The sequence below is a fragment of the Oryx dammah genome, unplaced genomic scaffold (assembly GCF_014754425.2).
Source record: "Oryx dammah isolate SB20612 unplaced genomic scaffold, SCBI_Odam_1.1 HiC_scaffold_25, whole genome shotgun sequence".
NCBI classification, from domain to species: Eukaryota; Metazoa; Chordata; class Mammalia; order Artiodactyla; family Bovidae; genus Oryx; species Oryx dammah.
Window position 1 is genome coordinate 70,441,177 of NW_024070209.1, and position 26,766 is coordinate 70,467,942.

At 44.8% G+C, this 26,766-nt stretch overlaps 1 long non-coding RNA gene across 1 annotated transcript in view; it reads right to left on the minus strand.

The window, feature by feature from the left end:
• LOC120851533 overlaps nt 1-25,841 on the minus strand; it is a 30,942-nt gene extending 5,101 nt beyond the window's left edge. The window contains exons 1-2 of the long non-coding RNA XR_005718348.1: nt 25,280-25,841; nt 14,618-14,802 (exon numbers count right to left, since the gene is read on the minus strand). This is a non-coding gene — a long non-coding RNA (uncharacterized LOC120851533). The remainder of the gene's footprint in view (nt 1-14,617; nt 14,803-25,279) is intronic.
• Nucleotides 25,842-26,766: the final 925 nt, after the last annotated feature.

Consider the following 26,766-nt stretch of genomic DNA (forward strand, 5'->3'; position numbering starts at 1 on the left):
AAATGGCAACCCACTCCAGTACTCTTGCCCAGAGAGTTCCGTGGATGGAGGAGCCTGGCAGGCTACAGTCTGTGGGGTCACAAAGAGTCAGACATGACTAACACTGACCAAGGAGGTGAAAGACTTATATGCTGAGAACTATAAAACATTAATAAAGGAAACTGAAAATTATTCAAGTAAATAGAAAGCTCCCATGCCCTTGGATTGGGAGAATTAATATTGTTAAAATGACAATACTACCCAAAACAATCTACAGACTTAATGTGATCCCTATCAAATTACCCATGACATTTTTCACAAATAATCCTAAAATTGACGTGGAACTGTAAAAGATCCAGAACTGCCACAATAATCCAGAAGTAAAAGTATAAAGCAGGAGGCATAGCCCTCCTTCAGACAATACAATAAAGCTACAATACTCAAAATAATGTGGTATCAGCACAAAAACAGACATATAAATCAATGGAACAGAACAGAGAGCCCAAAAATACACCCAGACACATACAGTCAATTAATCCTTGATGAAGGAGGCAAGAATATCGATGGAAAAATGTCTCTTTGGCAAGTGGTGTTGGAAAAGTCAGACTACTGTATGTAAATTGATGAAGTCAGAGAACACCCTTCTCACCATACACAAAAATAAACTCAAAATGGCTTAAAGATGTAAAGACACAACATAAAGATGTCATAAGACATGACACCACAAAACTCCCAGAAGAGAGCATAGGAAAAACATTCTCTGACATGAACCGTAACAATGTTTCTTAGGTCAGTCTCCCAAGGCAGTACAGATAAAAATGGACAAAATGGGACCTGAATCAAATTTACAAGCTTTTGCACAGCAAGTTCAGTTCAGTGACTCAGTCGTGTTCAACTCTTTGCGACCCCATGGACTGCAGCATTCCAGGACCCCCTGTCCATCACCAACTCCTGGAGCTTACTCAAACTCATGTCCATTGAGTCGGTGATGCCATCCAACCATCTCATCCTCTGTCGTCCCCCTCTCCTCCTGCCTTCAATCTTTCCCAGCATCAGGGTCTTTTCCAACAAGTCAGTTCTTTGCATCAGGTGGCCAAAGTATTGGAGTTTCAGCTTCAGCATCAGTCCTTCCAATGAATATTCAGGACTGATTTCCTTTAGGATGGACTGGTTGGATCTCTTTGCTGTCCAAGCTGCACAGCAAAGGAAACTATAAAACAAAAAACCAAAAAGGCAGCCTACAGAATGGGACAAAATATTTGCAAACAGTGTGACTGGCAAGGGCTTAATTTCCAAAATATACAAACAACTTGTACAACTCACATAAAACTTAAGTGAAAACAAACTTAAGAATTGGCTGCAAATTTGTTTTCTTGCCCCACCCTACACACAGACCAATAAACAGAGCCTGAGAAACGCAAGGTCTTTGGCCACCACTATCCTTTTCAAAATCATTAATCATGCAAACCCAGGGCGAATTCTAGAATGTCAGGTTAAAAAAAGAAAAGAAAACACTGAGCAAAGACAATCAGTGTCTGCCCTCTGTGGGGGAAGCAGTTTAAGTTGAGGCAAGAAACTGAAAAATGAACCAACAATCCTCAGAAAAATAAAGCAGAATGCTCAATTTTATCAGACATGTCCAGTTTTCCATGAAAACTAGCCAGTGAAAAACTAGTCCAGGAACCAATGAAAACTGGCTCTGAGTGGGCCCAGATGTTGAGTTTTGCAGGCAAGGTTTTCAAAGTAGCTATTATATATATGTTCAAAGAATTAAAGAAAAATTTCCTTTTTAAAGAAAAAAAAGGTTAGAGATTCAACAAATAGGAGCTATATTTAAAAAGTCCAGAAGTGATAATTAAAATAACTGAAAAATTTACTAGATGGTCTCAGTAACAGACTTGAGATGGCAGAAAAAAAGAATCTGTAAACTTAAAGATAGATCAATAGAAAGTACCTTTCTGAAAAATACAGAGGAAAAGAAATTGAAGAAAAATGAATAGAGCATCAGAAGTGTGTGGGTATTGTCAAGCATACAAAATAACCAGGTAATGAGTCCCAGAAGAAGCATAGAGAGGGAGGCTGAAAATTAAGAGATTAAGAGAAAATGGCTGAAACAAAGAAGCAGGGAAAAAACAAAAGCAAACAAACAAAAATTTCCCTGGACACATCAACTGTAATAACTGATGTGTCTAGATGCATATTAAAACCGAGGTAAACAAAACTCAGCAGAAGAAAAACAACTTTTAATGTATAGGAGACTGACATTATGGTAAACAGCTGACTTATGGGAAATGGTGGAGGCCAGAAGGCAGTGGAATGATGCATTTAAAATGCTAAAAGGAAGATGATCCCATGTGGAAGCATGGTAATATAAAAAGAAATGAAGTACACAAAGAGTACATATGGAGGTAAATCCAAACTAAAATTGCCTGTATAAAACAGAAGTCAACAAATTATGACCCATAGATCAAATCTGCCCACAGCTTATTTTTATATGGTTCACTAGACAAGAATGATATTTACATTTTTTTTTTTAACTGGAGGCTAATTACATTACAATATTGTAGTGGTTTTTGCCATACATTGACATGAATCAGCCATGGGTGTATATGTGTTCCCCATCCTGAACCCCCTTCCCACCTCCCTCCCCATCCCATCCCTCAGGGTCATCCCAGTGCACCAGCCCTGAGCCCTCTGTCTCATGCATCAAACCCGGACTGGCGATCTATTTCACATATGGTAATATACATGTTTCAATGCTATTCTCTCAAATCATCCCACCCTCACCTTCTCCCGAGTCCAAAAGTCTGTTCTTTACATCTGTGTTTCTTTTGCTGTCTCACATATAGGATTATCGTTACTATCTGTCTAAATTCCATATATATGTGTTAATATACTGTATTGGTGTTTTTCTTTCTGACTTACTTCACTTTATATAATAGGTTCCAGTTTCATCCACCTCGTTAGAAATGATTCAAATGCATTCTTTTTAATAGCTGAATAATATTCCATTGTGTATATGTACCATGGCTTTCTTATTCATTTGTCTGCTGATGGACATCTAGGTTGCTTCCATGTCCTGGCTATTATAAACAGTGCTGCAATGAACACTGCAGTACATGTGTCTCTTTCAATTCTGGTTTCTTCAGTGTGTATGCCCAGCACTGAGATTGCTGGGTCGTATGGCAGGTCTATTTCCAGTTTTTTAAGGAATCTCCACACTGTTCTCCATAGTGGCTGTACTAGTTTGCATTCCCACCAACAGTGTAAGAGGGTTCCCTTTTCTCCACATCCTCTCCAGCATTTATTGCTTGTAGACTTTTGGATCGCAGCCATTCTGACTGGCGTGAAATGGTACCTCATTGTGGTTTTGATTTGCATTTCTCTGATAATGAGTGATGTTGAGCATCTTTTCATGTGTTTGTTAGCCATCTGTATGTCTTCACGGCCATACCACCCTGAACGCGCCCGATCTCGTCTGATATTTACATTTTAAAGGGTTATAAAACAAATAAGAACTTGTGGTAGAGACCATACATGATCCACAAAACCAAATATTTACCATTTGGCCCTTTATAGACAAAAAGTTTACCAAACTTGATATTAAAAAAAAAATTAAAAGGGGACTTCCCTGGTAGTCCAGTGGCTAAGACTGTGCTCTCAGTGCAGGGGGCCCAGGTTTGATCCCTGCCATTCCCTTCTCCCACATTGCAGACAGATTTTTTTACCCTATGAACTACCAGGGAAGCCCATTCATTTATTTATATTAGACTTTAATAGGACAGGGATGCATGCTATAATCAAATGCCAAAATAACAAAACTGTATAGTCAGCAAGCTAACACTGAGCCGGATAGCAAGGGGCAACTGAAGCAATAGAAATATTTAATCTGAAGACAAGAAAGAAGGAAAGAAGATCAAAGAACAGGTAGGACACATTGAAGGATAGTCAGATATCATTTTAAGACCAGAAATGGGAAGCTTAGGGGGGATATACGAGAACTTCCTTCAGGATCTGAAAGGACTGGAAAACCAAGGGGGATGGTGGTGTTCCACATGACCCCCAAACCAGGACAGGACCAGTGGAGATAGATTGTCCCTTGGTAGAATAGCCTGGGCTACCTCAATAAGAATGGGCCACTCAGGGCACCTGGTCCAGGCAGAGGCTGAGGATGAAGGCGAGCGAGTGGCACACATCAGACAGGTGTTAGGAGCTTGTCCATGGGATTCTCTAGGCAAGAATACTGGAGTGGGTTACCGTTTCCTTCTCCAGGGGAATCTTCCCGACCCAGGGGTCGAACCCAGGTCTCCTGCATTGGAGGCAGACGCTTTAACCTCTGAGCCACCAGGGAAGACTGGACACCCTTGGTCTGGTCAATCTCTCCAGACCTCCATTTCCTCCCTTTTAAGATAAGGTTGATAATCATTGCCTCATGGAGTTGCTGTCAGGATTAAACACATGTAAACACAAAGTGCAGGATCTGACACATGGTAAAGATTCAGTAACTAGTAGCTATGATTATTCAAATTTCAATATCAGAGAGAGGACCAAGCGTAGACCCTTTTCAGATCCTTCCAGTCTCAATGTTTTGGGATTTCCTCATATAACTAGAGAATTCACGTTTACCTTGGTGATTTAACTCATGCCTGAAAACTGCTCCGAGGCATCACAAAGAGGCTACTCCTGGAATCAAAGTGTCTAGACTTGAAGACCCAGATGGAAACTCAGGACCTCTTGGACCTGTCCCCATTGACTCCCAGGCCTTCACTCCAGTTCTGTTTCCCACTAGGTAAATGGGAAGAAAAATTCTTGCCTTTCTCACATCACCCTTAGGCCTTTTGGGAGAAATTGTCAGAGCCTTTGTGAATTGCTTGGACACTAATCATGGAATCCCAAAGGAATTTTCCAATTTGGAAAGCTGCTTTATTCTCAAGCTCATGGATCTATGAAGGGCTTGGAGTTTGCTGGAAAACTACCTGCTTGTGTGAAGAAGGGACCATTGCCTGAGGACCACTGCTTCTCCCTGAGACGCAGGAGTATAAGAGGAAACGGCTGCCTAAGCCAGGAGGAAAGCAGGCCTTGCCAGAGCCCAGCAAACACCATGTGGGGCCTTTTTCTAGGAGCCAGGCCCACTGACTCACCAGTCTGTCACCTCTTTCAGCTCATGACCTTTTATGTCTGAAGCCAGCAGGCTCATCCTGCCCAGAACACCACTTCCATTAGACCACTCCCCTGCTGAAGAACACTGAATAGTTCCCACTTCCCAAGACTGCAAATCCAAACCCTAGGCTTGTTGCACTTGAGCCAGTCACTCAACCTCTCTAAGGCTTAGTTTTTGGGGGCTTTTAAATTTTAATTGAACTATAGTTGATTTACAATGTTATGTTAGCTTCTGGTGTACAGCGAAGTGATTCAGTTTTATATATACACACACACACACACACACACTTTTTCCTATTCTTTCACAACATGGTTTATTACATGATTTTAATATAGTTTCCTAAGCTTCCTTGGCAGCTCAGACAGTAAAGAATCTGCCTGCAATACAGGAAACCTGGGTTGGGAATATCCTTTGGAGGAAGAAACGCCAACCGACTCCAGTATTCTTGCCTGGAGAATTCCATGGACAGAAGAGTCTTACAGGCTACAGTCCATGGGGTGGCAGAGTCAGACATTACTGAGCAACTAACATTTTTACTTAATGCTATACTGTAGGACCTTGTTATTTATCTATTTTACATATAGGGTTTAGTTTTTTTTTAATGTAAAATAACAGATTTGGATTAAATCATTTTAGAAGTCTCTAAGTCTTAAGACACTCTGATATTCTATTGTTCTCATCCAAGGATTTCAAATTTGAAATTTCATTCAAAGAGACGCTGATGCTGGGAAAGATTGAAGGTGGGAGAAGGGGACAACAGAGGATGAGATGGTTGGATGGCATCACCGACTCGATGCACATGAGTTTGAGTAAATTCCAGGGGTTGGTGATGGATAGGGAGGCCTGGCGTGCTGCAGTCCATGGGGTCGCAAAGAGTCGGACACGGCTGAGTGACTGAACTGAACTGGAGGATTTCAAGATCACTTGTCACCTCCCCCGACACCAATCCTGCACTGCAGTCCGCCAGGCCTGCTCCCTGCTCCTCAAACCCATCACGTTGAACCCTGACTTTGCCTTTGGGTATGCTGTTTCCCCAGCTTGGATGCCCTCCCTGTTCCTCTGTCTTTACGTTAATCCCACTCATCCCCAGCACTTAATTGAGTTCCAACTCCCACGTGAAACTTCTCCAGCCCACATTCATCTCTCAGTTCTCTGAGTCCTGTTGCTTTTATTACATCTACTTGCACCTATTTTGGTGCTTAATTCTTCTCCAGTGATTTTATGCAGATCAGGTCTCTCTCCCCAGAGGCTTCCTTACATTTGGTTTTTTATTTCGCAACCAGGCTCAGCCCTACTTGGATTCTTGGAAGGGTGCTCAGACAGTTAACTGACAGTAGCAAAAATGCAACTAGATGAAAATGATGAGTGACAATAAAGTCTTCAGTATCTACAAGGTGCAGATGACATTCCAGAAAAGTAGGACTCCTGAGCCCCCAGAGACAATCCCATACCTGTGCCTACTACTCAGGGCAGGAATTTGGAGGCAAGTGTGTGAGTTGAAGCGGGGGTGGGAATAGGGATTCAGGCATCTGATGTAGAGGAGAGAGTCTGACACCAGACTCCAGGGATGGCTCTGCACTAACTAGACAGGCAACTTGAGAAAGCCCCCCTGGCCGCCCCCCCCCCCCGCCCCGTCAATAACTGGAAGGATCTGGGCCAACCAGAAGTCCTTCAAGGTTGTTTTCTATTAATTGGAAAGAGACTATTTCTAGAAGACTGTACTGGTAACCTCCAGGAAGGACTGCAGGCCCTTGTAAAACAAACACTGACTAACTTTACTTGTTCTAATAATAAAAGAGGCATTCCTTTCCTCACAGAATGACTTCGCCCAGTTCCCATCTTTGGCTTTGCAGCAACAGGCCTGGCCTGGGTGTGCTACCAAGCCAAGAGCCTTCATTTACTAGTATGACAGTCTCCTGGAGAACTTCTGACCCCTGCCAGGACAGTGAAATTCTAGAGAAAATTGTATTTTATTAGGCATAGGGCTTCCTTGCCAACTTGCTTTAGCAACTTGCAGTTTTGAGATAGGGATGTTTCAGTTTTCTAAAAAACTTTTCTAAATTAAAACTTTCAGAACAGGAATCTGTTTTCATATGGGTTTTTTGAGTCCATTTTAAAGCTTGAACAAAAGCTCTGGTTTGGTTCTTTCCTCTGTTGGGCTCTATTGTGATGCAGGAAGATGATGAAAGGCCTTTTTTGTGGACTCAGAACTGAATTCTGGCTTTGGTGCTTATTAGCTGGATGAACTTGGGCAAGTTATTTAACTTCTGAGTCTCAGTTTTCTCATCTATAAAATGAGGAGAATAGTACACCCCTCTTAAAGGGAAGTTGTTATATATGTACAGTGCTTAGCATGGGGCTTGGCTGTTCTACTGAACCTCATGAATTTATTTTGAAGGGTATAATGGTAGTGCCCCAGGTGCCTGACGGATAATGTTCATAGTCTCTGAAGACAGGCATCTTCATCCTAGGCCTCAACGAATCTTAGTTTTTCAAGGAGTTAAAGCATCACACACTAAAAAGTAACCAAGCACATAAACAAACAACATATCCAGGAGCAAATATTAGCAGAAAAAAACAAAGCAGAAAATAGATCAAAAACTTTGAAGACTGAAATTATAGACAAAAATTATAGAACTGCTGTTTTTTAAAAAAAGAAATGTGAGGATATTTATAGGAATACAAAATTATTTTTTAAAATGACATTGCAAATTTGATAGAGAACTAAATGTAAATTAAATTTGAACAATGAAACCAATTGTATTGTATTCAATTGTATTCAAAAATCTGAAAGGAAAAAGATTGTTTCCATAGAACCTGAAAAGACCTTCAACAGCTTTAACATTCGTTTCTGATAAATGTAAACACACTCAAGAAAACAGAAATTTGTGGATACTTCCTTAATGTGAACACACAAAACATAATGTATGTGTATGTATGTATAATTCCCAAAGCCCATCATCTAACTGAACAAGGAAAATGTTTTCTACTAAAGTCAGGAACAGAGTGGGAATTCCCACTTTCTCCCTTGCTGTTTAGCACTTATTGGAGCAGACAATGCAATCAGAAAAGCAAAGTCAGAAAAAGGAAAACTATTGATAATGTGAGAGTAACCTTGAAAACTCTAGAGAATCAGTGTTAAACCTAATTCAAACAATAAAGTGATTTAGCAAGATATAAAGTATAAAATTCACATAAAAATTAAAAACCTTCACATACAACAGTATATGGCCTGGCTCAGTTAGCAAATATAACGGAAGACATTTATAATAATATGAGATAAAACACTTCTGAATAAGCCTCTTTTCCTCCATTTACTAATTTAAGGCAATTTCAATAAAACAGCAATACCTTTCTTTTTTCTAAAGCTAGGTGAATTGATTCTAAGATTCATATAGAAAAATAAACATGCAAAATAGCTATGAAAATCCCAGAAAACAAGAGCAAGGAAGTAGGTAAAGTAGATTGCAAAATAATCACAAATTCTTCCTATCCTTGAATGTATGTCACTTGGCAATATAACGCTGCTGTTCCTCCCAGCAAGAGGAGAGGTTAAGTTCTCCACCCCTTAAGCCCGGGGTTGGCCGTGTGAATGGCTTTGGTCAGTGGGACATTATGCAAGTCCCAATGCAAGCGTGAGACTTGAAAAGTGTTGATACTTTTGGAACTTACCCTCTCATTGCTTTTTGGCACCTGAAAATACATGATTTTTTTTTTTTTTTAAGACATCTTCCTTTGCAATCAGAGAATTTAACTAAAATACTACTTCTCATCTGTGACATTTCAAGAATTCTAAGGCCTGACAATATACTTTATTGTCAAGCTATGGAGAAGTAGGCATTTTCATAGATAGATAGATAGATAGATAGAGCCAATGGGAATGTAAAATGGTACAATTCCTATGGCTGGGGGAAATTTTGGTAATATCTAACCATTTGTGTACTTACCCTTTGACCCAGAAATCCCAGTTTTAGGAATTTACCCTAAGCTATGCCTCCAAAAACATAAAAGAGACACATGTACATGATTGATCATGACAGAATTACCTAAAATAGCAGAATATTGGAAACAACCTAATGCTCATGTTGGGAGACTGACTGAATACATGTGGTACACAATGAAATATCCTATAGTTGGGAAAAAAGTTAAAAAGATATCTGAACAGATATAACGTAATTTCAGGATACACTGTTAAATGAAAAAACAAACAGGATGAAAAAGAAATGTATAATAGTTTATCTTTGTGCAAGAGGAAAAATAATATATTTGCAAAGCGAAACATAGAAAGGATATGACAATAATTAAATCTGTTACCTATGGGGACAGGCAGAAATGGGATGGGAAGGCTAGGGACAGGAATGGAAATTCTGAGTATATCTTTTCACCTAGCTTTGACTCTTGAACCAGGTTAATGTTTTATATATTAAAAAAATAAAGTGAGAGGCTTCCCCAGTGGTTCAGTGGTTAAGATTTTGTCTTCCAATGCAGGCGGTATGGGTTCAATCCCTGATCAGGAGGCGAATACGTCTCATGGCCAAAAAAAGCAAAAAAACCCCGTAAAACAGAAGCAATATTGTAATAAATTCAATCAAGATTTTAAAAATAGTCCTCATCAAAAAAAAAAAAATCTTAAAAAAAAAGTAAAATCAACAAGAATGGGAGAAACCCTACAATTGAATACAAACAGAAACAAAATTAGATGTCAAATAGATAACCACACAGAGAAGAAAAGAGTTAATACAAGTGATTTCGATCAAAATATTTTGATTACATACCCTGAGTGGAACAGAACAAACAGTCTAAGGACAAAAAAAGAGATTTTGAACTTCATTTGTTTGCGGTGTAGTATTGCAGTAATTCTAATATTGTATGTACTATAGGATTCAACAAATGAACAAATGCGTCGAGTTTTTGTAAAGCTGGTTTGCACTGTGGGATAAGGAAAATACAAGTCTGGAATACGACAAGGAGATAAAACCCTAACCTAACTAAAAGTAGAGATATCTGTATAAACACATCTTTTTAAAAAGAAAACTATGTTTCTGAGTTTTGCGCTGAGAGAGCTTAGACATAATGACACTCCAGCAGCAATGAATACCACTAGCACCTGGATCTAAATAAAATCCCCTATCAATTAACATCTGAAAGGCATTGCTAACTGCATGGCTAAAACAGGGAAAATGGATTAGTCTGAATAACTTGTTCCATAAAGTTAGAGGTGCTTAAAAATTGATGAGGAAAAAGAAGTCAGCTTGGAGAGACTCTCACAGGCCAATAACTTGAGCATCAAAATGAGTAAGCACAAGGCTGGGTTATAACATACTGATTAAAAAAAGAATCCGTAAGTCCATTTTATCTTTTATGAAAGATAAATCTCAAAGAATGGGGTATTTTTAGAAGAGAATTTTTTTAAACAGGAATGCCAACTAACAGTAGAAGAGGAAATGATAGACATTTAAAAATCACAATCTTACACTCATCATGGTAATAATTCAGGCAAAATTTATCAATGGATGCTAAAACCATGAGTTATAAGAACAGTCACTTGGTATCTCCCTAAGAACAGTCACTTGGTATCTCCCTACAAATTATAAATCACATGGGAGGTACCTTTACAAAGGAGAAATATGGCAGACATCATCTTAACCAAATTATCGAATTTAACATCAATGAAAATATTTGCTAATATCACATGTATCCCTAAATGTTATACATCAAGGACACAACACAATCTGTGTTGTATTTCTACCTCAAGAGTTTAGTCTGTAGCAATAAAGAAACAATTTGGAAAAATTCAAACTGCAGTGCACAAAAGAGCAAGCCTCAATTTTTCAAGAACACAAAAATACAAAATAAAGAAAGCGGGGAAAAAAGAACTATTGTAGATTAAAAGGGATTAAAGAGGCAGGAAAATAAATGCAGTGTGTGGTCTTTGGTAAATCTAACAAGCAATGACTAAAAAAATGAACAAAATAATACAAAGCCAATTAACTTATTCACCATATTACAGTAAATCATACAATCATTTCAATAAGTGCAAAAAAAAAAAGCATTAGATAAAATTCAACACCCACTCACATTTTTTTTTTAACCTCAGCGAATTAGGAATAAAATAGAACTTTCTTAGTCTCAAAAAGAGTACCTACAGAAAAGCCTGCAAACACCCCAGATACTGATGAAACATTAAAAATATTTTTCTTTTGAACTTGGAAATAAGACAAGAGTGCCTCCAACCATCACTGCTATGAAAAAATTGTAGTTGGAGGCACCAGCCAGCACAGTAAGGCTAAAGAAAGAAAAGGTATACAAGCTGAAAAAAGAGCAACCGAACTGTCCTCACTAGCAGGATTGCATCTACAGAAAATTCAAACGAATGTACAGATAACTTATTAAAATTTTTAAGTTTGTATATGTGAAGTCGCTCAGTTGTATCCGATTCTTTGCGACTTCATGGATTATAGCCTGTCAGGCTTCTCGTCTATGGAATTTTCCAGGCAAGGATACTGGAATGGGTTCCCATTTCCTTCTCCAGGGGAATCTTCCCAACCCAGGGATCAAACCTGCACTGTAGGCAGACTCTTTACTGTCTGAACTACCAGGGAAGCCCAAAGAGTTTAACTGGGTACAAAATAAAAATTTATTTCTATATATCAATAACACTTTCAAAATGATAATTCAACATTCCATTTATCCTACACCAAAAGAATCACATAACTAAGAAAAAAATGAATAAGACATATGCAAGACCTCTGAGAAAACTATGGAGCATTGAGTGACATTAAAGAAGACTCAATATTGTAAAGATATTTATTTTCCCCTAAACTTAATTCATAGAATTCAGAGCAATTTCTATCAAAAGTCTGACAGGTTTTTTGGGGGTAGAAATTGACAAATAGTAAAATTTATATGAAAGTTCAAAGCCAAGTCACTTCTAAAGAAGAAGATAAAATAGACTTGATTTTCCCAATAATAAAGCTTACTATAAACCTATAGAATTAAGATAATGTGCTCCTGGCACAAAAATAGGAAAAGCAGCCAATAAAGCAAAACAGATTTCAAATAGATGCAGGCACTTGTGAATCCTTTATATGTGAACAGAGGCGAGGAAGCAACCAACTGTTCAATGGTGCTGAGACAATCAGACATTGTGTGAGAGGAAAAAAAAAACCACTAGGTTTTCCCTGGTAGCTCAGCTGGTAAAGAATCTGCCTGCAATGTAGGAGACTCCAGTTCAATTCCTGGGTCAGGAAGATCCCCTGGAGAAGGGAATGTCTACCTACTCCAGTATTCTGGCCTGGAGAATTCCATGAACTGTACAGCCCATGGGGTTAAAAAAAGTCAGAATCGGACACATCTGTACGATTTAAAAAAAAAAAACAACAGGAGGGGGATGGTTCTCCTCTTACATTAGTCACAAAAATCAATCCCGGATATCTTTTAAAAGATCCATGGAAAAAAGCAAATTTATAAAATTTTTAGAAGGAAATATAGGATAATATCTTCTTGACCCAGAGACCAGAGAGAAGTTCTTAAAGACAACACAAAAAGCACAAACCAGAAAAGATTTAAAAACTTTAGAAATGGACAGGTAATATACAAACAGACAATAGCCAGACCACAGTTGACAATACACCTTTGACCCACACGTCTGCAGTAGACAGGCAAGGAAGCCCCACCAGCACGCCCGCAGCAATCAGCCTAGGACAGTCAGGACCCGGCCCACGTCTCCAGTACCCCTACTTTTGTCTCTGCTCCCAACACAGGACGGACCAGAGAAGCTGAGTATGTTTCCTAGGGCCTGCCTTCCAGTTAGCCACCTGCAGCTACTTTCCCTCTGGCAACTGCAGCCAATCAGAGCACCCCTGAAACCTCCTTTTTGGTCATCAAGCTTTCCCACTCCTCTGCCTGCCTTGAAGGCATCTCTGCCCAACTCAAATGATAGCAGCTGCCTCCTGGCCATAGCAACTTTGGAGTAACACACTGATGTGCTCAGTCGTGCCTGACTCTTTGTGACCCCACAGACATTATCCTGCCAGGCTTCTCTGTCCAGGGGGTTTTACAGGTAAGAATACTGGAGTGGGCTGCCATTTCCTTCTCCAGGGGATCTTCCCAACCCGGGGATGGAACCTGCGTCTCTCGGCGTCTCGGCGTCTCCTGCACTGGCAAGAAGATTCTTTACCACTGTGCCACCTGGGAAGCAACTTCAGCATAAATGCCTCCAATTGTTCTCATTTGGGTGGTCTTCCTCTGGGATTTCCTGGTGAATTTACTTCCCCCTAAATTTAGAATTTTGCTCTCTTAAAGTCTCTATAAAGAGATTGGAAAAACAAGCGTCCAGAACAGAAGATATTTTTGGTTATACCAAACGAACAGCAAGTGCACAGTACCTATTAAAAACTAAAACAAAATAAAGTAGGAAAAAGGACAAACCTTTGGGAAAAAGATGGGAAACACACAAGAATAGGCACTTCACAAAAGAGGAACTCAAATGGTCAATAAAGATTCCTAGGCCTCAGGAGTTGGAGAAGGAAATGGCAACCCACTCCAGTATTCTTGCCTGGAGAATCCCAGGGACAGAGGAGCCTGGTGGGCTTCCGTCTATGGGGTCACAGAATCGGACACGACTGATGCGACTTAGCAGCAGCAGCAGCAAGCCTCAGGAGTAGTCAGGAAAATGCAGTCTTCCCATACAGGGAGCTGAGCAGGTACCATCTTCCACCACCACACCTACCTCCCACCCCAGAGACTCTGAGAAAGCAGCGACATATCCTAGGTAATTAGCAGAAGCAGGGCTTGGACACCAGTGGGCCCTGGCCTCTGTCCCCATCTCCTCCTCTCCATCAGGGGCCTGCAGGGCTTTCCCACTCTGGGCCCAGGCCTCTCATTTGGAGAGAGTAAAAAAGTCATCTTTAAGGTCTACTTCAGATTTAAGAGATTCTGCCTTTCTAGACAAAGGGAGAAAGGAAGAGCCAGGGGCCAGGAGAAGAGGGGCAGAGGCCCAGTCTTCTAACCATTAGCTCTGAGGGGTCCAGAGCCCTGGCTGGGCGACCTCTCATTTCAATCAGGGCCAGTATCCCTAAAAAGCATGGGGCCATCAAATCTGCCTCCCTCTCCCCTTTCAGCCAAAAAAACAAGCATAGCCCAGCGATCATACTAATGGGCTTACCATTAGTGGTAGTAGAGGTATTAATATCTCCATGTTAAGAATCAAGGTCCAAGGAGGTAGAACTTGCCCAAGACCACACAGCAGAGAGGAGCAGCCAGGGCCCTACCCCCACTGCTTGCTTCCCCACCATGGGGCTGCAGCCCGCCTGCACCTTCCCGCCTGTTTCAAGACCCGCCTCTTCCCCACAGCTGTAGGCACTCAAATCTCTGCTTTGCAATCGGCCTGCTCCTCTCCCACGCTCCGAGCGAAGCAATGTGGGACACCTGCAGGGCCAAGCCATTTGTTGCCTGATGAGCAAAAAGTGGACTTACCTTGCCCTAGAAGCAGTAGCAGCCCCAGGAGGAAAGTGCAGGGCAGCAGCCCCATGCCGGAACCTTCCAGATGTCTGCAGACTAATGGGCTCTCACTCTTCTGAGGCTTTTATGCTCCTCTGTTGTCTGATAGAGCACCAGTCATAAATTTTATTGTCTTCACCTTTGAGAGGGGCCGTGGCCAGCTGTAAATGATAAATATTAACATTTAGGCAGAAGACTTCTCAAGGTAGATGGGTCAAAGATGGGTGGCACATTCTAGGCAAAGGCACCAGAGGACCAGGACATAGCCCTCTTCGAGTGGCCTTCCAGGATGGTGAGGGCCCAGAAATTGCTCGTGTCTAGGCACTGGAAATGGAAGGTGCTGGGCTAGAATCCCGGGTCAGAGCTTGGGGTCATCCCTTAGGTTAGCCCCAGTTTTTCTGCTGTGAGTTCTGGAAATGAAAGCCTTGAGAGGACTGAAAGTACCTTGTAACATCTGTAAACCAAACGGCCACCTCCAAACGTGAGGGCTTTGAGTGTGCGATGTGTTGTGATGTGTTCCCACAGCGTATCAGGAGCGCCGACGGGCTCCCTAGTTTGCTTGGTGCAGAGAGGTTTTCTCAGACCGCCAACCCCCAAAGCCATGGGTGGTCGGGAGTGTGGGGCTGAAGTGCCTGCCACACATTTACTGGCTGCATGTTGAAGTGACAGATGGAAGCCAAGAGATGAGCCATGGAGCTCATTGGATAGAACCAGAAGCTTCCTTTGGGCAAACGAAGCCAGAATACTGGGCTGGGTCTAGGCTGAGCAGATGGAGCTGGAATTTAAAGCATGGGTGACAAAAGAGTCTTGAGGGTGAAGCTGAAATTTTTTCCCGCAAGTATCAAGGAATGATGGCCCATGGTTAATAAAACAGATGTATTTAAATCATCCTCACATTATGGCCACCCTAACAGCACCAAGGCTGAGAGCCTGGCTCCTGAGATCTAACCAGGGGACTGGAGCTGGTTTCTACCATCCAGGCTCAAGTCTTGATCTGCTGACATTTTCCTCAATTGCATAAAATCATAGTTGGATTGTCTTAAGTATAAAGTGAAGACCAAGTGGGTGGCCCCTTTGTTTCTGACTTCCAGACATTAAGATGTCTTCCTTCCTCACCTGCTCAGAATAACGTGGCTTGTGGGTGACCACAGGCTTAGCTATGCCAAAGGCTCAGCCTCAGGGTGACACGAAGGTCTCAGGTCACACCAGGGTGTGGAGGCACTTATTTAACTTGACCAGCTGGCCATCCACTGGTCCTGGAGCCTGGCAGAGGGTGGCACACAAGGCAGAGAAGGAAGAAGCAGTAAACCCAAGATGAGTCTGCAGGGGTCATTTGAGCATAGATACTTCTGAGCATCTGACCCTTGTTCTCTGTTTTATTCTTTTTTTTTTGCTTTATAATACTGTATTGGTTTTGCCATACATCAACATGAATCCGCCACGGGTGTACATAAGTTCCCACTTTTTGGCCTCATCATCCAGCATAGGGCATCTTGGTTCCCTGACCAGGGATCAAACCCACATTCTCTGCAGTGGAAGCGTGGAGTCTTAGCCACTGGACTGGCCAGGGAAGTCCATGACACTTGTTTTCTTCACCAATTTGCCCATAAGCTCAATGAGAGACCCAAAGCTCCCATTCTATGACAATGTTAGGAGTCCAGGAGTCAGCTCCAGGCCACTGGCAGCTTTGAGGAGCATCCCTGAACCTGCTTGGACTGCATGAGTGTTCATAGGTCCTCACTCATGCTTAGGTCAGTTGCAGGTGGGGTGGCAAGCATGATGAGCAATGGACAGAAACAGCCCGGAGTCCATGTATCCCCTTCCATCTCTTACTGCTTCTTTGCATGGCCATTATGGCCCAACCCTTTTCCATTTAGAAGAACTGAGAAGTGATTTAAAACCATCTTGAACCTTTGTGAAGCATTTTTGTATACTGAATTACCTCTTAGATAAAAAAAAAAATCTTTGAGTCCTGTCAGTGCATCAGGGAATTCTCATCAGCTGCGTGGTAGTGAGGGAATAACATTTCTTGGGCACCCCTGTCCCCCTCTGTGGTGTGCTCTTCACACGTCTTAGTCTAATTAGCACCAATGACCTTTGTGATCTGTTAGCAGCTGCGAAAACAAGGGGAAAAGGACTTGCCAAACTCCCAAAGTTTATAAACTTGTTCTCTGATTTTTGCTACTAAAATATCCTATGAGGACATGTCCTAGAGATTGGAAGGTGCTCCATTTCAGATTTTAGCAACATTCAGCAGATGTTCCTTTAGGGAAAGGCACAGCCCTATGAATTCAAATCTTTCAGGGATGGCAGTCCATGCCTTGGTCAGAAGGCATTTTGGTGACTGAAAAAGCTATGTGCTTACTGTTAGTTCTTGGTGCTGAAAAAGCTAAGGGCTTCCCTTGTGGCTCAGTTGGTAAAGAATCCACCTGTAATGTGGGAGACCTGGGTTCGATCCCTAGGTTGGGAAGATCCCTTGGAGAAGAGAAAGGATACCCACTCCAGTATTCTGGCCTGGAGAATTCCATGGACTGTATAGTCATGGGGCAGAAAAGAGTCCGACAGGACTGAGCAACTTTCACTTTCACTTTGCTGTTGTCTAAGAATCCACAAGGGGGCGCTAGACCAAGCCTCGGCCACAGGGCCTGTATGGATTAAAGGGGCCTCAGAAGAGTATTTTTCAAACTGGAGGGTTACAATCTATTATTATCCCACGAATTTTATTTGGTGGATGGTAATCCCATTAAAAAAAACTGAAAAGGATATAATGTAATGGAGTGCATTGTATATAGTAAGGATAAGTAATGTTCTAAGGAACTTTAATTTCAACTAAACCTGGTGCTACAATATTACAATATGTGTTTCTAAACATGGATCACAGTAAAAAGGAAAGAAAGAAAACCACTACCTCAGAGGGTAGTTGATCAGATCCACAAAGAAGTCCCTAGACTTCACAAAAAAGAAAGCTGATTTGTTTTTCCCTCTGGGGAAGGATACAGCCACCCCAAATTCCCATGTGCCAGGAGCTAGACGCCATAGTGGAAAGTGAGTCAGTCGCTCAGTCACGTGCAACTCTGGGACCCCATGGACTGTAGCCCGCCAGGCTCCTCTGACTGTGGGATTCTCCAGGCAAGAATCCTGTACTGGGTTGCCATTTTCTTCTCCAGAGGATCTTCCCAACCCTGGGATCAAACCCATGTCCGTTACCTCTCCTTCATTGGCAGGTGGGTTCTTTACCACTAGCGCCACCTGGGAAGCCCGTCATCCTTGTGATTAGATCTGGGCCTTGGGAAGAAAGTACAGACCAAGAGTTTAGATGGTTGTGAGCAAGGAGTAAATAAAATTATTCTCTTCTTTCAACAAAGGAAAATCTAGTCTTTGGCTCCTAGGTGCGCTCTGGCAATGAGGTTGAAGTGTGTGCCTATTATTTAGGACAAGTACCCATTGGGGCCTGTTCTAAAGAAGGTCCATAGCTGGAAGAGGAAGGGTACAAGCCAGAACTGTGGGAGGGGTGGAACCAGGAGTGTCCGTTTCAGAATAATCTGCACAGAGGACAGTCAGGCCCTGAGAAGTGTCTGCCCCAAGTTCTGACTTTTCTGAAGCACCTGCTGGCCTTCCCCATGACAGCCTTGTGTCACTCAGTCCTGCATGGAAATAGCCCCATGATCCTGGTGGGTTTCCTGAGGGAGAGGTTGGGGCTTTCTCTTCCTGCCATCTTAGCATTCCTGGAACCCCTCCCCACAGAGCACCTAGCTTGATGTCTTGCACGTACAAGGCCTTCAACAAATCTTCATTCATTGGTTGGATATTCTCCAAGGGCAAAGCGACAGCTGGTCTAACCAAACCTATGTTCTCCTAGCCCTTCCTGGTCACAGAAGTAAAAGGAGGCTTGGATTAGGCATCTCCAGACCTGAATGTTACCCAGACGCGTGTTCCTGTGGATACAAAACACAAGCCTATGTGTACACACACACCGGTAAAACACTGTCCAAGTGTGAGTGACTGAGCAGATTTAGTTTGCCTGGGGCAGAGGATTTTCTTACAGTCAATATACTAAAGATAAGAGTTCAGTTAAGAAGTGAATCAGTAAGAGACAAAATGAAGAAGGGACCAGCAATGAAGGTCTAGGGAAAAAATATGATTTTCAAGTATCACAGCCTGATTAATAAAAAGAGAAAGAACAAGAGGATAAATCCCAGTAGAATGCACACTTCACTCCATGAGACCCGACCTCTTTGTTCTTTGCTATGTCCCCAGCCGCTGGCACATCGCCTGTTGTAGCAGGTATTCATTCAATGTTGGACAAATACATGAATGAATGAAATAATAAAAAGGAAAGAAACCAAGACTGCCATAAAAAGATCAGCTCATAAGTGCAGAAGAGAAAAGATGAAGGGAATACACTATCTGTTTTAGAATAGACCACTGAGGAGAGAGAGGCATGATATTCCAATACTATGTAGCAGAATGGGAAAAATAATGGAGAAGAAATATTGAGGCACTCAGCCCATGGTCTTCCCCTAGGTCATACCATTATTCTCCCACCTTGTGGTTCTCAAGCCTGGCTGCACAATGGAATCACCTGGAAAGCTTTTTAAGAAAAATACCTGTGGGGGACTTCCCTGCTTGGCCAGTGGTTAAGATCCCATTCTTCCAATGCAGGGAGAGTGGGTTCCATCCCCAGACAGGGAAGTAAGATCCCACATGCTGAGCAGCCAAAAAAAGAAAGAAAGAAAAATACCCTGGCCTTGGCTTTATCCTCAGACATTCTGAATTAGACAGGAACTTGGGCATCAAGTTCAATGATGGATTCTAGTGGAGCCAGGCCTGCCCAGCGCCCAGCACTGAAGAATGAAGAGGCTTCATCTCTGCTGTTCTGGATGAACCAAAGGTCCAGGGGATGTGGCTTGATGCCACAACAGGCTATGGATGCTGACAAAGTCAGACTGACCTGGCAGCCCCTCCAGAGAGGAAACCCACATGAACATATTGGATAAAAACTCTGGGATTTCCCCCTGAGGTCATGGAGTAGATGGACAGGGCCAGATCCTGGTGTCTGGAGATGCCCAGTCCTTGAGTTGCAGGCTTTGTGGGCTACAGTTCACCAGCAGGCCTTTCCTCTTCCTGGTTTCCTGACCTGTGAAATTGATGGCATGAATTCCATTCTTACACACAATACAAAGAAGAGGAGCACGGCAACTGGGGAAGCAGTGAGATGAGCTGCCTCCTTCAAGCATATAGAGCACCCCCTCCCACACAGCCCTTTGCACAGAGAAGGGAGTCATCTGACTAGCATTTACAGATGGGGAGCGTGAGGCATCCCCAGCATGAACTCTGACACCCTTAAGTCACACACTTGTCCCTCTCTCCCCTCTCACCCACCATCTCTAGACGCTGAGCTCCCCCCAGGTCCCCCAGAGCTTCCCAACCTCTACGCCTCCCAGCATATGGAAGATGGTGGTGCTCCCACAACACTGAGTGAGCCGATGGGGCAATCTGCAGCCTGAAATGATCAGCCAGGACTGCTCCCAAACCTCTTCCCCGCCGCCCCGCACCTTTGCCCTACCAAGCAGGGCTGGGCATGGGGGACCGTCAATGCCCTTCCCCATCTGTACACCTTATGCACCTACACCCAGGTGAAGACTTGAACAGCATTTGCTAAGCACCTACTAGGTGCCAGGCATCTTCTAATCCAACTCATAAATGAATGTTATCTTGTTTAATACCAGCTATATCCATAGGGGTTAAAAGCCACGACTGAAGTCACCCAACCAGTAAGTTGTAAACAGGAGGTTCTGACCCAAGGCTTCTACCTCCATGTCTGTTAGTTTCTTCTTGGCATGACTGATAGATGAGCCCCCTGAAGCCCAGGAAGGTTCTTGATGGTGCGTTGGTGGAGGGCAGCCCCTGGCCCATGTACCCAGTTTAGCGGGAGAGTCTGGCAATGTGACCATTCGCTCCTGGGCACTGAGTCTGAGCAGACCACCCAGCCTGACTGCCTCACAGCCCAGGCCTGGGGCGCCCACTAACCTGTAGGGGAGATGCTGTCCTCTGTGGCTCCCTCTCAGGAGGACCAGCAGACGAAAGAAGGATGCCCTGCTCCATCTCTGCTGGTGACATACTTTCCCCTCCCAGGGAGGATCCCACCCAGAGGCAGGAACGCAGCAGGGATTAGGCCAGAACTGGTCAGAAGGCACCTGAACCTCAGAAGCCATCTCGTCAGTCCCTTCCACCCCCATTGTACAGTGGAAAAGAGGGAGGCAAAGAAAGCAGCAGGGCCGGTCTTTGACTGTGAGCTAGGTCTTGCAGTCCCTGTTTCAAGTCCAGGGCTCTTTCCCACTCATTTTGCAGGGCTGAGTCACCCCAGAACACTTGCAGCAATGGAGATTTTAAGCCAGTTTTACCAATGAGAAATGAAAACCCAAAGAGGATTAGGAACTTGCCCAGTTGCTCAGCTACTCAGGGTAGAACCCAGGGCACTTGCCCTGTCTACCACAGCCCAGGAATGGCCAAGTTCAAGTCAGAGAGACTTGGTGCAGACCTCACACTAGCAGATACCAATTAAAACCCAGGGCCCACACCTCTGGGCTTTCTGGGAAGGGGCCTTCTGTGGAGATGGGCTGGCCAGTATAGCCAGTAGGCACTACAACGCAGGAGAAGCTCTTCTCTGGAGCTTCTAGAGCCGAGGTCCCTGGGGTAGAGGTCGAGGAATGCCTGGGGGAGAGGAGTGGTGGTGAGAATACTCTGCCCACTGTGGGATGGGGGCGAGGCGGACACATAGAATTGTGCGATGTGGCTAAGCTTTCTCTTATTTGATCGTTTTTGCATCCTTGGAGAGTTATGATCTGTCCTTCAAATCCAAAGGGTATAACCAAAGTCTCCTGGTCTTTCCTGGGAATCTCACACGCTTAAGGCCGTGCTGGGAGGCTCCTGGCTCCCGCAGCCTCAGCCATCATGGCCTGACCCCACATGCCTCCCTGGCCTGTGTTCAGAGCAGACCTCCAGCCAGGAGGGCATCTCCCAGACCACGGAGCCAGAGGAGGAAAAGAGCCTGTCTACCACCGAATCAGGGCAGCTTACCGGCTGTCAACGTCTTTGATCCACGCTGCTGATCCAGGAGGGGGCCTCTGGGCCTTTGGCTGTGGGACAGGGGATGGCAGTCTGGCATCCCCAGCTTGCTGTGGGGCTGGCCATCAGCCACCCCCACACACGCTGTGTGCAGCGTCAATAGCTTTGGTAATGATGAGACATGAGTGTGCCTGCTTGGCTGGCTCCCTGTTTACCTTCGCTGAGCATCACCTGGAGTGAGGGCTGTGCGATGGCCTGGGCGTGGGTGGGGCCCCTTCTGTCCCAGGGCACTAACGCAGGGGGCCTGCTGGGCAGACTGGTGCTGAGTTCCAGCTACCAGGACAGACAGGCCTGGATCAGGCTTAGTTCTGAGGAGCTTTGTCACCGCAAACTCTGTTTTCCAGGGAGCACCTGCGTGCCTCTCTTCAGGGCACTGTTGACAGAGGCAGGCCAGCCTGTTCTTATTTCTCTGATTCTAGAAGGACCTTGTTTATAACTGGAGGGTTTTATAATTGGTTATAACCCAAACAGAAAGCCTGAGAAAAAGGAATTTTCAAATTCCTGATTTTCTCCATTTCTAAGCCTTGTCCATTTTCATACTGTAACATATCTGAAAACAGACTCTGATAAACCACAGAAAGGTTTAGAAATCTGCCCAAGACCACACAGAATATAGATGAGGCCCGGTTTTTAATACTGATTCTTCTGCCCCAAAGGCCTGTCCTCAAAACCCTAGACACAGCACTGCCTTGCTTTTGTTCATTCCAGTTTGTTCCTTCCCTGACTGCTACCCCTCTTCTCAGAAAATGACCCCCATGCTTCTAGTTTCTTGGTTTCTTCTCTCCAGCTGTTCTTTTTCACCTTCCTTTGCCGGCTTCTCAGGATGCTGGCCTGGACCCTTCTCTGTCTCTTTCCCTGTCTCCTAAGGTGATCTCATGTACACCCCTCCTCCAACTCATGGTTTCATTTAAAATCTATGCATTGGTAACTCCCATATTTCAATTCCCAGCCAGTCCTCTCTTCCAACCTTCAAATCCCATGAACTCATAGATTCATTGACTCAGTGTCTCCACTATGATGTTTTATAGGACCTCAAACTCAAGAAACTGAGAACTGAACATATGATTTTCCTACATTCGTTTGCATTCCTACAGCAAATGGCAACAGTGGTTGTAGACAGACCCAAGAATTATTCTTAAAAACTTTATCTCCTCAGCCTCAGCATATCATTCATTGCTGAGTTTCATTAATTCTGGACTCTAAGTCACCTCATGAGTCTCCAGTGTGTGTCAATGATTTAAAGAGAAAACAAGAACTGCTCACCCTCCCTTCACATATTGCCAGGAAACAAAGCAATTCTTCCCCAAATCCAAAGCCAAGCCCCTTAGCATGCCTTTTTCCCTGTGACCATCACCTCCCTGGATCTTGTACTCCACGCCCTCTCCACATCCCCTGTCCCCCAGTCCACTCCCCCCAGTGCCAGCCCAGGTGCTCACACCTTACCCAGCACAGGATGGCACACATCTGCCCATAGCTCGATGACCGGAACCCAGGCACATCACCCCTGAGAGAGACCGAAGAGCCAACATATGCTTCCTGAGCTACTTCTATGTGCCCTGGGAGGCCCTTGACCTCATGGAGCTTAGATTCTAGGCAGCTAGAGAGGGAAACATGAATTCGTTTTACAAATGCATGTAAGATAAGAATATGGAAACGTGTGGCCAAGGGATCTTTTCTGGACTCATTTCAAGACTCTATGATTAGCAGGATCCTGGGGAAAGCCAGGGTGACTGCAATGCGGAGAGAAGGGAGATGGAGCCAGGGGAGGTAGGAGGGGCTATTCAAACCTCATAGGTCTCAGTCACACCTGGGCCTTTATCCCAAGAGAGACCAGGAGCCAGTGAAGGATCAAAATGGGAAAGTGACAGGATCTACCTAATGTTTTTAAAAGTGGACTGATGGCTGACTGGACTAGGGACTATGGGGAGCCCAGACAGGAGACTGTCAGCCTTTGGGCAGGAGGTGGAGGAGGTCTGAAGCAGGCTGACGGTGGTGGGGATGTAGAGATGCTCAGGAAGTCAAACCTACGGATTGTGCACGAGAGGGGAGGAAAATGGTCTCCATTTCTGGACCGTGCACTGGCCCAGACAGTGGTTCACATGCTGAGTAGGGACCACAGGGCAGGGAGGAAGCGTTTGGAAGAATGCTGAGGGAAGACTTCAGAAGTCTTCAGAAGTGTCACTTTGGATACTCAGGAGATGCCACAGGGGCAGCAGATGAATGGATCGAAAACTCTGCAGAGAATTCCGAACCAAAGTCATGTGGGAGTCAGATGGCCATTCCAGACGTGGGATGAGTCTGCCTAGGGAGAGAGGATGGAGGGAGAAAAGAGAAAACTCCAAGGACTGCATCCCAATCCTAATCGTTAGACTGCTAATTATTTAAAGATTAGCCAGAGAAAAACTGGCCAGAGAAGTAAAAGGTTTGTGTCAGAGAGAAAGCATGGGGATGCTGCTGAGAAGCCAAGGCTGAGACCTGGGAAATTGGGTTTGAGCAAAGGGAGTTGTTGCTGGTCTTCATGGTGTGCCTTGGAATCTCAGCTCAGCTCTGTGCCCCTGGGGGCAACTATGCCTCCACCTGAGACTGCTGTTTACCAGTCAGTGGAGGAAGAAGTTTGGGTCATCAACAAGGTCCCTCCCAGCTGAGCATCATTCCAGAGAGACATCACGATGGTGGCATGCCTCGGCTCCTGCCTGGCCCTGCTCCCCACCTGCATCTTACTGCATCCTCTGGGTATGTTTTAGGGTTACATTCCTAGAGGTGCAGGACCTAAATGTGGGTGGAAGGGAATTCCCATTCATCTGACATTCCATGAGTGCTGGGCCTTCCATGAGTCAAGTTGAGGTATTATGAGGGAGACAGAAAAGATATAAGATGTGATCCCTCCCCTCAGTGATCTTATCTGGGGAGTACAATGAACATACACAAAAATAAAGCCTAGAGACTGTGTAAGTTCGAGGAAAGAGCATGTAGGTGGACACTGAACCACCGAGCAGAAAATAAGGGCTAGGTCTCTGTGGGCAAGCTGCTTGGAGTGGGCAAACCTTGACCCAGGTCTGGAAGAAGGGATGTGCGCTTATTGGAAGAACTTGGGCAAAGGCATGGAGGTGAGCCATAAGCAGACTAATAAAAGGTTGGCTGACAGGTCTGGCAGGGCGGGGATCCCCAGAGATGGGGACATGTGGGCATGGCTGCTTCTGTCTGGGTCCAGGGCACAGACCTTGCCCCAGAGCAGAGCCAGCACCGTGGGTCAAATGCCTCATAGGACCTGTGAACGCAGGTATCACCACATAGGGACCTGCCCCCTCAAGAGTGACTTCAGCCCTGACCAAGATATATGAACTCACAGACTCATGGCATGTCACAGCCAGAGGTGGGGCTGTGGGAGAATATTCGAGAACTGACTGTGGCTGTACCCAGACCCTGGCCCTTCCTCATGCCCCCAACCCAGCCAACAGTGGGGTCCTTCCTCACCTTGATCATTCACAAGCCCCTTCTCCCTCTGCTCACCTGCCTCATGCTGGGCCTCTTGCTCTCCTCCCCAGGGTGGTGGGTACTGCTAGGCTCTGCCTTGGGGTCTCCCCACTGCACCTTCAGCCCAAGACAGCAGCGCTCTGGGTGCTCTTCTCCGAGAAGCTCCACTGCCCATGCAAGGAGGCGACTTCTTCCATTGTTCCCTCCCCTCCAGCCCACATTTCCAGCTGCCCTCCTTCCTCCTCAGCCAAGGTTCTTAACAACCCTTCCTTGTTGAGGGTCTTCTCTGCTCAGCCAGGCCTATTCCTGCCCAAGGTCACTATGTTGGAGGAACATGAAAGGAGGTGGCAAAAAGCCCTCAGCCTTCTCTGCCATTACTTTTCTCCATCACTGAGGCTCTTCCCTCCACTAGGGATTCCTCTGGCCCCTGGCCCGGGCCCTCAATACCCTCCATGATGAGTTGAAACCTTCCTTTCCTCCCTTGCCCTGAAAGACTCCCTTTGAGCAAACCACATGTCACTGGCACCAGGCTGCCTCCACACCTCTTTCCAGGCTGTAACTTCAGCCTGAACTACCTTCCTCCTCTTTCCATCTAACAAGTTTCTTCCCCTCTGGATTCATCTCAAACCCCATCTGTCTCATCTGGCAGCCAAGCGAATGTACATGACTGTGCCCTTTGGAGCCAGAGACCTCTGACCTTAATCTCTACTTGGCCACTTTGAAGCTCTTTGCCCCTGGGCAAATCACTTCATGTCTCCTGAGCCTGTTTTCCAGTCTATAAAAGCAAGCACTGATCCATCCCTCAGTGAAGCAAGGATGAAAGGAGACCGGGTGTGCGTGGTGCTCAGGGCAGCACGTGGTTCCTGGCAGAGACTCAGGAAAGCTAACTACTGGAGCTTGTTTTCCATTCCCCTCCTACCAGCTGTGACCTCACCCTGCTTTGAAGCTCCGGCACATTTGGGGTCTCACCCAAATTGGCCCTCTATTATAGGTGACAGACTTCCCTGAAACAGAAACTGCTTCTGTGCCCCTGTGGGTCCTACACAGAAGGTATTTGTTGAGTGGAGATGAGGATGGACCAGTAAGGACCCAACGTGGGAAGGACAAACACTTCCTGTGGTTGGAGATGCTGCCAAACCAACAGAGGCCAGTTGCCTTTTCATCCCCATCTGGTCTTACGCCACATCCCAAGGCACTGGACTACTTTTGCCATCTTCCCGTTTCTCCTGTCCCTCCAACACAGTGACCTTGGGCAGGAATAGGCCTCGTTGAGTAGAAAAGACCCCTAACGAGGGCCAAAGGAGAAGCTGTGCCCCAAGCTGTGCCTCACCAGCTTGGCCACTCCACATGGCCTCGTGTCTTTGCACTGTGCCAATGGAGGGGTTTCCTTCCCAAGGTCCCTGGTGCTCTCTCCCACCAGGTGACCTCAGACAGAGTCACTTTCAGTAGGAATGTTAGTGTTGATGGTGCCCCCTCCATGAGCCGGAAGCAGGCCCTCGAGGCAGCTCACAGCTGCCCATCTC